This window comes from Panthera uncia, chromosome A2, assembly GCF_023721935.1.
Source record: "Panthera uncia isolate 11264 chromosome A2, Puncia_PCG_1.0, whole genome shotgun sequence".
Lineage (NCBI taxonomy): Eukaryota > Metazoa > Chordata > Mammalia > Carnivora > Felidae > Panthera > Panthera uncia.
This window is the reverse complement of record NC_064816.1, coordinates 67,155,234-67,168,896: the sequence shown is the minus strand read 5'-3', so window position 1 is coordinate 67,168,896 and position 13,663 is coordinate 67,155,234. Positions and strand designations below refer to the sequence as shown.

Below are 13,663 nucleotides of genomic sequence, written 5' to 3'. Positions count from 1 at the left end.
AGTGCTAGAACTGTTAGACAAATTCAGTAAAGTTGTAGGATATAAAATCAATGTACAGAAATCTGTTGCATTTCTACATACCAATAATGAAGCAGCAGGAAGAGAAATTAAGAAAACAATCTCATTTCCAACTGCACTCACAATAGTTAAGATACCTAGGAATAAACCCAACCAAAGAGGTGAAAAACCTGTACTCTGCAAACTATAAAACACTGATGAAAGAAATTCAAGACAACACAAAGAAATGAAAAGACATTCCATACTCACAGATTGGAAAAACAAATATTTTTGAAATGTCTATACTACCCAAAGCAACCTACCCATTTAATGCAATCTCTATCAAAACACCAACAGCATTTTTCACAGAACTAGGACAAACAATTGAAATTTGTATGGAACCACAAAAGATCCAAATAGCCAAAGCAAAGGAATCTTGAAAAAGAAAAGCAAAGCTGGAGGCATCACAATTTCAGTTTCAAGTTATATTTCAAAGTTGTAGTAATCAAAACAGTATGGTACTGGCGCACACACACACACACACACACACACACAAACCCCACATAGATCAATAATAGAACAGAAAATCCAGAAATAAGCCCACAACTATATGGTCAATTAATCTTCAACAAGCAGGAAAGAATATCCAATGGGAAAAAGACAGTCTTTTCAACAAATGGTGGTCGGAAAACTGGATAGCAGCATGCAAGAGAATGAAACTAGACCACTTTCCTACATACACAAAAATACATTCAAAATGGATTAAGAATCTAAATTTAAGACCTGAAACCACAAAAATCTAGCAGGGAACACAGGTATTAATTTCTTTGACATCAGCCATAGCAACTTCTTTCAAGACAGGTCTCCTGAAGCAAGGGAAACAAAAGCAAAAACAAACTATTGGGACTACATCAAAAGAAAATGCTTCTGCGCAACGAAGGAAACAATCATCAGAACTAAAAAGTACAAAGTAAACCTACTGAATGGGAGAAGATATTTGCAAATGACATACCCAAAAAAAGGGCTGGTATCTAAAATATTATAAAGAACATAAAACTCAACACCCAAAAAACAAATAATCCGATTTCAAAATGGGCAGAAGACATTAACAGACATTTCTCCAAAGAAGACATACAGATGGCCAACAGACACATGAAAAGATGCTCAACATCAGTCATCATTGGGGAAATACAAATCAAAACTACAATGAGATATCACTCCAAACTGTCAGAATAAAAAAATCAACAACGCGAGAAACAACAGGTATTTGCAAGGATGTGGAGAAAGGAAAACCCTCTTACTCTGTTGGTGGGAATGCAAACCAGTACAGCCACTCTGGAAAACAGGATAAGGTTCCTCAAAAATTAATTATAGAACTACCCCATGATCTAGCAATCACACTATTGGGTATTTTCCCAAAAAATACAGAACATTAATTCAAAGGGATACATGCATAGAATGTTTATAGCAGCATTATTTACAATAGCCAAGATATGTAACAACCCAAGTGTTCACTGACTGATGAATGGATAAAGAGGAGGTAGAACACACACACACACACACACACACACACACACACAGAAACACACACAATGGAATATCATTCAGCCATAAAAAAGAATGATACCTTGCCATTTGCAATGACATGGATGGAGCTAGAGAGTATAATGCTAAATGAAATAAATCAGTCAGATTAAGACAAACACCATATGATTTCACTCATATGTGGAATTTAAGAAAAAAAAAACAAGCAAAGAGAAAAAAATAAGAGAGAGAAATGAAGCAAGGAACAGACGGTTAATTATAGAGAACAATCTGATGGTTACCAGAGAGGGGGGGATGGGTTAAATAGTGATGGGGATTAAGGAGTGCACTTGTCATGATGAGCACAGGGTGATGTATAGAACTGTTAAATTATTATAGTGTACGCCTGAAACTAACATAACACTGTATGTTAACTAAGTGGAATTAAAATAAAAACTTAAATCTTAATTAATTGTTTTTCTGAAGTAAAAACTTAAAGCAATTATTTTCCAGCTGACAAGAAGCATTACAATCTTTATTAGCATGTCCTATTATGATACGACACTGCCACCTGTTGGAAGATGTCATTAACGAAATGTTTTTATTCCTAATCAAGTTTGTGGGGAAGTTTGTGAATTTCTGAAAGAACATGAAAAGGCATATGTTTTTATCCTTTCTAGCCCATCACACTTGATAAAAACAATTAGTGAAGAGTCTGGTCCCTGGATTTTGCATCTGCCACTTAGCAGATACCCATTGACTGAATGGCTCTGGTGGCAATGGGACCACAATAATTAGAAACATTTCTTGACAAGGGCGCCTGAGTGGCTCAGTCAGTTACATGTCTGACTTTGGCTCAGGTCATGATCTCACAGTTCATGGGTTCAAGCCCTGTGTCAGGCTCTGTGCTGACAGTTCAGAGCCTGGAGCCTGCTTCTGATTCCATCTCTCCCTCTCTCTCTGCCCCTTCCCCACTTGCAGTCTGCCTCTCTCTCTCAAAAATTAAAAAAAAAAAAAAACATTAAGAAAAAGAAAAGAAACATTTCTTGGCAGGCTACCAAGACTACCTTTTCACGAAAGGCCTAGTTGATAGTTCTGGAGCTTCGCCCTTGGGAAGGGCTTCAGGTTTGGCACACATCTGGAGGCCACACAAGTACTCTTAAGAAATAGGCTGGATAGGATGTAAATTAAAAAATATATAAATTAAACAAAAAATAAAACGAAATTAAAAAAAGAAAGAAACAGGCTGGAGGACCACCATTTTTGCACTTTCCCTATGCCTTGCTACAGCTCACTAGTATCTCCCAAAATGAAGTTTTACATTCATCCAGAATCTTGATTTTTGTAACTCTTGGCAACAAGACACCTCCAGACTGCCTGGCTCTGGTGGCCAGCAGGGCTTATGTTAGTGGTTCCACAGAACTATATATATGTTTGCATACTTTAAAAGCTGTTGAGGGTATGGCTTCCAATCACCTGAATGTAGGTGCTGACTGACCTCCCCTTTGAGACACCCCCAACTACTGGGAGCTACTAAAATAAAATAGGCTACTTGGACAATCAAATAGGTTTGAGAGACAACTATGACCTATGGCAAGGGTTGAACAATAAGGTTCATCACTTACACAAGGCTGATACTTCAAGACAGAAAGAAGTAGCTGTTTCATGTAGTGCATAGAAACCAACACAGAGAGTTAAGTAGTCAAACAAAAGGAAGAAACAGGAATATGCTCCAAATGAAAGAACAAGATAAAACTTCAGGAAATAAAACTTAATAAAAACAGAGATAAGTAATTCATCTGATAAATAATTCAAATTAATAGTCATAAAATGCTCACCAAACTCAGGAGAAGAAAGGATGAACACTGAGAATTTCAAAAGAGGTAGAAAATATAGGAAAATTCCAAAAAGAAATCACAGAACTAAAGAATACAATAATTAAACTGTAAAATATGCTATAGGAATTTAACAGCAAACTACACGAAGCAGAAGAAAGGATCAGTCAACTTGAAAACAGGGCAAAGGAGCCAAAATAGAAAAAAATTATGAAAAAATATAAAAATACCTTAAGGGACTTCTAGGACATTGAGTGGGCTAGCATGTGCATTGTAAGGGTTGCAGAAAGAGAACAGAGTGAAAGACGTAGAAAATTTACTTGAAGAAATAATAGCTGAAAATTTCTGTAACCTGAGGAAAGAGACATCCAGATCCATGAAACAGAGTTTCAAATAAAATAAGCCCAAAGAGATCCACATCAAGACACATCATAATTAAAATGTCGAAAGTTAAGACTCAGAGAATCTTAAAAGAAGGAAAAGAAAAATAATTTGTTATGCAACATGGAACCCCCCTAAGAATATCGGCAGATTTTGCAACAGGAGTGCCACAATATGTTCAAAGTGCTGAAAGAAAAACATTTCCAACCAAGAATACTCTACCCAGAAAAGTCATCATTCAGAATTGAAGGAAAGATAAAAAGTCTTCCAGGCAAACAAAACTAAAGGAGTTCATCACCACTAAACCAATCTTACAAGAAGGTTTTAAAAGACTTCTTTAAGCTGAAAAGAAAGGGCATTAATTTAAAAAGAAAACATGAAAGCATTAATCTCACTGATAAAAGTAAATATGTAGTAAAGGTAGAAGATTAATCACTTATATGGGGAACCTGGGTGGCTCAGTTGGTTAAGTGTCCAACTTTGGCTCAGGTCATGATCTCACAGTTTGTGAGTTCAAACCCCACATCAGGCTCTGTGCTGACAGCTCAGAGCCTGGAGCCTGCTTCAGATTCCCTGTCTCCCTCTCTCTCTGCCCCTCCCCCTGCTTGTGCTCTCTCTCTCTCTCTCTCTCTCTCTCTCTCTCACTCTCTCTCTCTCTAAAATAAATAAACATTAAAAAATTTCAAAAAATCACTTATAAAGCCAGTATGGAAGTTAAAAGACAAAAGTAATAAAAATAACATAATTACAGTAATTAAAGAATACACAAGATAAAGAGACATAAAATGTATAATCAAAAACATAAAACATGAGGGAGAGAGTAAAATGTAGAGCTTTAGAATGCAATTAAACTCATTATCAACTTAACATAGACCATTATAAATATAAGTTCTTATATACAAGATTCATGGTAACCACCAAGCCAAAATCTAGAGTAGATACACAGTAGAGTAGATACATAGAAGATAATGAAAATGAAAAAGGAATCAAAGCATACCACTAAAGAAACTCATCAAATCAAAAGAGAAGGAACAGAAGAACTACAAAACAGCCAGAAAACAAGATAGCAATAAATACATACCTATCAAAAATTACTTTGAATGTGGGGCATCTGGCTAGCTCAGTTGATAAAATATGCAAACCTTGATCTTGGAGTTTAAGTTTGAGCTCCACATTGGGTGTAGAGATTACTTAAATATAAAATCTTAAAAAAAAATTATGTTAAATGTAAGTGGCCTAAATTTTCCATTAAAAGGCAGAGGGTGACTGAATGGATAAAAAAAAACAAGACCCAGGGAGCCTGGGTGGCTCAGTCAGTTGGGCATCTGACTTTGGCTCAGGTCATGATCTCACTGTTCATGGGTTTGAGCCCCGTGTCAGGCTCTGTGCGGACAGCTCAGAGCCTGGAGCCTGCTTCTGATTCTGTGTCTCCCTCTCTCTGCTCCTCCCCCACTAATGCTCGCTCACTCTCTCTCTCTCAAAAAATAAATAAATAAATAAAATAAAGCTTAAAAAAATTTAAAAAAACAAATCTTTTCTAACCACAGCAGTATAAAACTAGAAATCAATTACAAGCAAAAAAAAAAAAAAAAAAAAACCCTAGAAATAAACACAAACACGTGAAGGCTAAACATGGTACTAAACAACCAATGAGTCTCAAAAAAAACAAAGAAGAAATCAAATACCTGAGGCAAATGAAAATGGAAACACCATGGTTCAAAATCTTTGGAATGCAACAAAAGCAGTACTAAGAGGGAAGTTTATAGTAATACAGGCCTGGTCCATGTCAAGAAACAAGAAAATTTTCAAACAAACAATCTAACTGCATAAGTAAAGAAAATAGAAAAAGAACAACCAAAGCCCAAAGTTAGTAAAAGGAAGAAAATAAAGATGAGATTGAAAATAAATGAAGTAGAGACTTTAAAAAACAGCAAAAAAGAACAATGAAAACAAAAGTTGATTCTCTGAAAAGACAAACAAAATTAGCCAGGCTCATTAAGGAAAAAAAGAGAGAGGGGACTAAAATAAAATCGGAAATGAAATAGAAGTACCCACACCAGAAACCCACACCAGAAATACAAAGGATTGTGGAAATTATACAAACAATTATATTCCAACAAATTGGACAACCTAAAAACATACATTTTTCCAAATAGGATTAGGAAGAAATAGAAAATGTAAACAGACTGATTACTAGTAATGAAATTGAATCAGTAATCAAAAAACTCCCAAGAAATAAAAGTCCAGGACCAGATGGCTTCACTGGTAAGTTCTATTAAACATTTAAAAATCAAATTACTCCAAAAACTTAAAGCAGTAATGGTTCCAAGTTCATTTTTTAAGTTAACATTATCTTTATACCAAAACCAGACAAATACAAAAAAAAAAAAAAAAAAGAAAGAAAAAAACAAAAAAACTACACACTCTATCCTTGATGAGCATGATGAATGATGCAAATATCCTCAACAAAATATTACCAGACTGAATTCAACAATTCACTAAAAGGATCATTCACCATAATCAAGGGAGATTTATCCAAGAATGTAAGGACGGTCCAATATCCACAAATAAATCAACATGATACATCACATTAAGAAAATGAAAGGCAAATATCATATGATCATCTCGATAGAAGCAGAAAAAAACACCTGACAAAATTCAACATCCATTCATGATAAAACTCTCAACAAAGTGAATATACAAAACATACTGCAACATAATGAAGTCCATTTATGAAAAACATACAGCTAATAACATACTCAGTGGTGAAAGCTAAAAGCTCTTCCTCTAAGATCAAGGGCAAGACAAGGATGCCCGCTTCTGCCACTTTTATGCAACATAGTACTAGAAGTCCTAACCACAGAAATTAGGGAAGAAAAAGAAATAAAGCACATCTAAATTGGTAAAGAAAAGGTAAAACTGTCACTATTTGCAGCTGACATGATACTACATAAAGAAAACCCTAAAGACTAAACAAAAACAAACAAAACAAAAAAAAACTGTAAGAGTAAATGAATTCAGTAAAATTGCATGACACAAAACTAATATACAGAATTCTGTTGCATTTCTATATGCTAATAATGAACCAGCAGAAAGAGAAATTAAGAAAAAATACCATTTACAATGCATCATAAAGAATAAAATGCCAAGGAATAAATTTATCAAAGGAAGTGAAACACCTGTACTCTGGGACCTAAAAAACAGGTGAATGAAATTGAAGATGACACAAATAAATGAAAATATATTCTGTGGTCATGGATTGGAAGAATTAATATTATTAAAATGTTCATACTACCCAAAGCAATCTACAGATTCAATGCAATCTCTGTCAAAATACCAATAGTATTTTTCACAGAACTAGAACAAATAATCCTAAAATTTGTATGGAACCACAAAAGACCTAAAAAGCCAAAGCAATCTTAATAAAAAATAAATCTGGAGGTATCAAAATCTCAGATTCCAAACTATATTACAAAGCTACAGTAACCAAAACAGTATGCTACTTGCACAAAAACAGACACACAGGTCAATGGAACAGAATTGAGAGGAAGAAGTAAAATCATGCTTATATGGTCAATTAGTATATGACAAAGGAGGCAAGAACAGAGAAAACTGGTACTGGGAAAACTGGACAGCTACATGCAAAAGAATGAAATAAATGATATTCATTACTGTACCATTATTTTTTCAACTATTCCCCTGATGTTTGAACTGTAAATTTTTGTGGGTATTGGGACCATTCTGAACAACTGTGACCTCCCTGAGACCAATGGGCAAATGTAGAAAAAAAGGCAATAGTATAGTTCAACAAAACCTTAGAAAATTTAAATTGCTTGCTGCCTGCCTGACCCTCCTTAACCCCTTTCCCCTCCAACTGCAACATCTTTCACAAACTGCTGTTTAATATTCCCTCCTCACTGTTACAGCCCATACCCCACAGTAAACAGCAACCTACATTCTTCACTAATAAATATCATGGATATTTTTGCAGTGGGGGAGGGAAATCTCACCTATCAGAAGCAGCAGTAGTCACAGCATACCAGAGTACTTGCCAAAATATTCACCTAGGAGAGCAGAATAATAGAGTAATCCAGACCTTTGGAACTATACAAGTATGCAAAATCACCTCCATTTTAGAGTATGCCATCATGGGTAACTTGCCCCCAAAGATTAAAAACATAGAATTGAGGAAAAAAGAAACAAACAACAACAACAACAACAACAAAAACAGAGCATGGATGACAAAGATGTTTAGGATTTGGGACACTGTCCAGGTAAAACATTCATTTAATCCAAAATCTAATAATTTTAATAAACTCCAAGATCCACATGTGTTAAGACAAAAACTTCTATATCCCTTCAATTACGAGATGGCTCCTTGAATTTACATTTATAGAAAGGTAAATGTGATAATACACGCCTAAATTACATAGTTCTTTTAAATTTCATATTTTATGTGAATGACAAAAATCACTGAAGCATATGTGCAATTCCTGAAAAAATTAAAGAGAGAATTACCCTGTAATCCTGCAATTCTACTTCTGGGTTCACACTCAAAAGAATACAGATATCTGTATACCAACGTTCATAACAGCACTATTCACAAAAGCCAAAAGATGGAGACAACCCAAATATCTATCAACTATAATTTGAAGTGGATAAACAAAGTGATACATACATACAATGGAATATGCTTTTAAAAAGGAAGGAAACTCCGCAATATACTATAACATGAATGAACCTTAAAGACGTTATGTTATGTAAAATAAACCAGACACAAAAGGACAAATACTGTATGATTCCACTTATATGAGGTACTTGGAATAGCCAAACTCAGAGACAAAAAACAGAATAGTGGCTGCCAGCAACTGGAGAGAGGGGCACTAGAGAGTTATTACTTTAATGAGTACAGAGCTTAAGTTTGGAAGATGAAAGTTCTGGAGAGGATGGTGGGGATAGTGCACAATAACATAAATGTTCTCAATGTCACTGAATTGTACACGTAAAAATGGTTAGAATGCTAGATTTCATGTTATGTATATTTTGCCACAATTAAAACAAACAACCAAAAAAGAAACACTGGATCAAGAAATATAGAGTCCTCCTAACAAATCAGGCCAAAGGGTGATAATGAAGCTTTGGACACTGTATGTAAAATAGAGATGCAATTTTTTCTAGGAAGCTATGTTATATAGCTTTCCTCAGTTTCTCAAAATGTTCAGAGATCCTAGAAATATTCATATTCCCACTACCTTTAATCCAACGAAGTGAGAAAAATATGAAAATAATTTCAGTAGGACTTTTCAAAACTATCTCCAGGATGTCCCAATCAATATATAGAATACAGTATAGTTACATTCAAGCCCTGCACACACAAAATCTTCAAATAAACTCCTGTTGGTATGAGGTAAGTACCTACTATTTAACCAACTGTCCAATATAGTTCTCCAAAATCTAATGCAGTATATTAAACATGAATAAGAGAATAAGGGAATAACATCTAGGAATCTGTTTCAAATAGAAAATTAAATGAACCAACAAAGCTAAAGAAGATTATAGTATTGTTTCAAGGCAGAGAGATAAGGAGGCATCAGTGTCTGAAACAATGAAAGCTATAAAGTTAAATATAGTACCTGGGACTCAGATACTAACGCTAACCAGTGTCAGTTTCTGTAACTCCTATAATTTAAGAACAGTATCCCCAACTTCCACCTGGAAGCCTTTTATAGGAAAAGACTGGCAGTCTCGACAACACAAAAATGCAAACCATTAGTATAGTAAAAGATACAAAACGAAGTTAACAGGCAAATAGACTGAAAATATCTGCCACATATCCAACAGTCAATGGATTAATATCTCTACACAAAGAACTCCTACCAATCAATAAGGAAAAGGTGAAACTCAATAGGGAATGGACAAATTATAAAAACTGTTTCCCCCTGCTTCATTTTTCAACTCTTAAAATGCTGTTCACAGGTTCTTCACAGCATGGTTTCCTAGGACTGGTCTTCCACACATAAAAGTTGTCATCAACTCACTCTCTGAATTACCCGCACAGACCTGATTTTTACCTGAGTAAAAATTAACCTCATTTTTTCTGGCAAAGGACTTGTAGTTAGAGTATATAGGTACAATTCCATGATGAAAAGACAACCTAATTTTTAAAATGGGCAGAGGATATGAATAGACATTTCTCCAAAGATATACAAATGGCTGATATCACATGAGAAGATGCTCAACATCATTAGCCATCAGAGAAATGAAAATCAAAACAATGAGATACAGTTTACAGCTACTAGGATGGCTAGAATCAAAAAAAAAAAAAACAATAATGACAAGTGTTGGCAAGGATATGAAGAAATCAGAACTTTCATATACTGCTGATGGGAACTGCAGCTGCTTTAGAAAACAGTCTGGCCGTTCCTCAAAATGTGAAACGTAGAGTTACCATATGGCCCAGCAATTCTAATCTTAAGTATATACCCAAGAGAAATGAAAACATGATGTTCGCATGAAAACTTGTACATGAATTTTCACACCCCCATTATTCATAACAGCTCAAACTCAAATGTCTACCATTGGCCGATGGATAAACAAATGATGGTATATTCATATAGTAAGATACTATCTAGCAATAAAAAGGAATGAAGTACCGAAACAAGCTACAACATGGATGAACATGAACATTTGGTGAAAGACAACAACCAAAAAAGACCACATATTGCAGAATATCATTTTATGAACTACCCAGAATAGGCATATATATAGGCAGTAGATGTAATTGCATAGGGCTAGGAGTGGGTGGGGTAGGAGTAAAAATCCAAACACTCCTAACAGGTACAGAACTTCTTTTGGGGGTGATGAAAATACTTTAAAATTGATTGCAGTGATGGTTGCACCATTTTGCTAACGTACTAAAAATCAATGTATATTTTAAATGGGTAAATTCTATGGTATGTGAACTATATCTCAATCAAACTGTTACTTTTTTAAAGGATTATTTTTTTCTATTATATCCCTAGCTCCTAAAACAGTGCCTAGAAATATCAGGAATTCGAAAAAATTCTGATGGAATGGAAAAATAAATTTCAAAAGGCAGATAAACTATTATAAAACTTTCATACCCAAAGTGATGAAATTACTGCATGTTGGCATCGCTGGAGCAATGTATATGTGCGGGCATGTTTTCCGTGAAAGGAGATGAGACTGAAAAACTCAGCATGAGCAAGACCTTGAAAACAGTCTGGAAGCCAGGCTAAGGAATTTATATTATCCTGAATCAATGGGCAGGGAAATAAGATTTTGAGGATGGTAATAACATAATCAGATTTGGGTTTTATACATGCAAAGTTTAAGTAGAGAGTCATTACTTCTATCCAAAGGTGAAATTGAGCAATAAAATACCTTACAAGTAGAGCAATACCCCACAGGTAAGAATGAGTAAGAGTTGGGTGAAGATTCAAGAAGCAAGTATCAAAATATAAGAATCTGGGGCGCCTGGGTGGCTCAGTCGGTTAAGCACCCGACTTGGCTCAGGTCCTGATTTCACCAGTTCCAATCGCGAGTGGGGCTCTGTTCTGACAGCTCTGAGCCTGGAGCCTGCCTGTCTCTCTTCCCCTACCACCACCCCCCTCCCCATGCTTGTGTGTGTGTGTGTGTGTGTGTGTGTGTGTGTGTGTGTGTTCTCACGCGCTCTCTCTGTCAAAAATAAATAAAAACATTTTTTTTAATTTTAATATGTAAGAATCTTTAAAAAAAAATGTTTTCATATTTGTTCACTTCTGAGACAGAGAGAGACACAGCATGAGTAGGTGAAGGGCAGAGAGAGGGAGACACAAGAATTCAAAGCAGGCTCCAGGCTCGGAGCTGTCAGCACAGAGCTCAACGTAGGGCTGGAACTTACTAACGGTGAGATCAGGACCTGAGTCAGACCTTAATTGACTAAACAACTCAGAAGCGTCTCAACACCTAATCTTTATGGATTTTTATTATTACACACAACGCACCCCCTCATACACAAACACACAGACTGACATCCATACACACACATTAATGCCGGCCCCGGCACTAAAATCACTCCCATAGTCAAAACCCTGTATGGACCTCAAGTGTGATGGGGGCAAAATTCACTATGACCACTATCAGAAAATTATTTAATACAATCATCTAGGCAGGGTCTTCCTCAGTATTGTAACTTAGGACCACCAACTAAGTGCCCTGTTCTACCTTTTTGAAAGGACTCCAACCCATCACAAATGTGGTCTCAGGGACTGCAAAGCAAGGCCACTGTCAGCTCGTCATGGCCTCATAACCACAGGGTGAGGTAGCATCTCAAGGCGCTGAGCCCACCAAGGGCCCCCATGCACCAACCAAAAGCAGAAGGGAGGTCGCGACCCAGCGACTGCGCAAGCCGCTGGGAGGTGATACCTAAGGGCATTCCCCTTGCCGAAACCCACGTGGCACACAAACGCAGCAGCCCAGGCTGCGGGGACAAACGTTTCCGGGGATAAAAGAGACCGGGACGCTAGGGCCCACAGAGCATCTAACCTGTCAGAGATATAAACACAATTCAGCCAAAAGCGTGTGGTTTCCTCCCGGAAGTGGGAAAGTGGGTGGGACTAGCCCGCAGGCCCGCAAGCCCCGCAGAGAGCAGTTGAGACTTCCAGTGCGTCATCCTCCAGGGGCTAGAGCGCCGGGGTGCGCCAGCCGCTCCAGCGCTGCGGCTCTGGGTTAGGGCATCCAAGTTGGCGCTCCAGCCTGAGAATGGTAGATTGTGGCTTCATCTTCTGTCCCGCACGGGGAAGGGAGTCGTCTCTTCAGATCCCCTCTTTTTGTTTTGTGTCCGCAGCATACTCAGTCCAGCAGCGCTAGGCGAGGAAATTTAAACACCTGGCTTCTATTGCTCCTCATAGGATCTGGAGCTTTAGTTGAAGTCCAAGTGATGATGTTTTGGGGTGATGGTGGGGCTCGGAGCTGACAGCCAAGAAAGAATCCTTGAAGACGTCTTTGGTGCAAAAAGGTGATTTTATTAAAGTACGGGGACAGGACCTGTGGGCAGAAAGAGCTGCGCTGGGGTTGTGAAGAGCAATGGTTATATACTATGGAATTAGGGGAGGTTAAGATACAAGGGAGGCCTCCAGAGGGACTTCCCCATGCTAAAGATGACTCCTAAGATATGAGGCCTTGCTATTATCAAGCTAAGGTTGTTTTTCCTCTAGTAAGGCGTTAACATTAGGACGGTAGCGGGTTCCTGGAAAAAAGTTGTACTCTGTGTTTGTCTCAAGTATTTGTCAGTGGGCTGTAGGTTTTAAGGAAATTTAATTTTACCTGCCATTTCCTTCTTGTCTTTCTTCCCCACATCACTGCTGAGGGGAGGGTGATACTAGGAACTTCAGGAAACTGAGTCTATGGGTTTCTGAAGATTAGGCTATTGATAAGATTGCCTTTTTCTTGTAATTTACTAAGATATTTGTAAACTGTTGGAGACTCTTGTCCTGTATGACTGTGATCTCTATTATTTAACCATTTGTTTTCTTTCCTTTGTTCTTGAGCAGCCAGGAGTGCCTGAGGAATGTCACACATATCCCTGTGCGGGGCGGGGGGTGGAGGGGAACAGTAGCTTGTACTTTGTCTTCAATTTACTTTATTCTCCCTCATTACAAAGATGTGGTTTCAGGCCATCTGAATCCCATTCTGGCTCTGAAGTCCATCTTGCCCCATTTAGCTGAGAAATTTGGCAACACTAAATTTTCTTTTATTCACCAAATATTTATTAAGCCTACTATGCTCCAGGGAATGCAAGGGTAAGAAAAAGCTTTAAACTCCGTGAGTTAAGTAGTAAAATGAACAACAGAATTTACCTCATAGATTTGTAAAGAGGATGTAAATCACTTAGTGTCTGGCACTTTGTAAATGATCCATAACTG

At 37.0% G+C, this 13,663-nt stretch overlaps 1 protein-coding gene across 1 annotated transcript in view; it reads right to left on the bottom strand.

Annotated features, from left to right (window-relative positions):
• The window catches only part of LOC125929797 (cytochrome c oxidase assembly factor 1 homolog), an 84,025-nt gene extending 71,693 nt beyond the window's left edge, over window positions 1-12,332 (bottom strand). Inside the window, exon 1 of the mRNA XM_049641297.1 lies at window positions 12,285-12,332. The gene's annotated coding sequence lies outside the window, so the exon portion shown is untranslated. The remainder of the gene's footprint in view (window positions 1-12,284) is intronic.
• Between the last annotated feature and the right edge of the window lie 1,331 nt (window positions 12,333-13,663).